Genomic DNA, 243 nt, shown 5'->3' on the forward strand with positions numbered 1-243 from the left:
GTTGTACTTTACCCTTTGCCATTTTGCAGATATGGTACCTAGAACAAACCTTCTCAACGTCTTTCTTCATTTGAGGCCAATAGAAGTGTTCTTGCAGTCCAAGTAGAGTCTTTGACACTCCAAAATGTCCAGCCAGTCCACCTCCGTGAGCTTCTCTGATCAGCAGCTCTCTCATTGATCCTCTTGGTATGCACATTCGACCCTTATAGAACAGATATCCATCCTGCTTATAATAATTTTCAA

This window comes from Capsella rubella, unplaced genomic scaffold (genome assembly GCF_000375325.1).
Source record: "Capsella rubella cultivar Monte Gargano unplaced genomic scaffold, Caprub1_0 scaffold_264, whole genome shotgun sequence".
NCBI classification, from domain to species: Eukaryota; Viridiplantae; Streptophyta; class Magnoliopsida; order Brassicales; family Brassicaceae; genus Capsella; species Capsella rubella.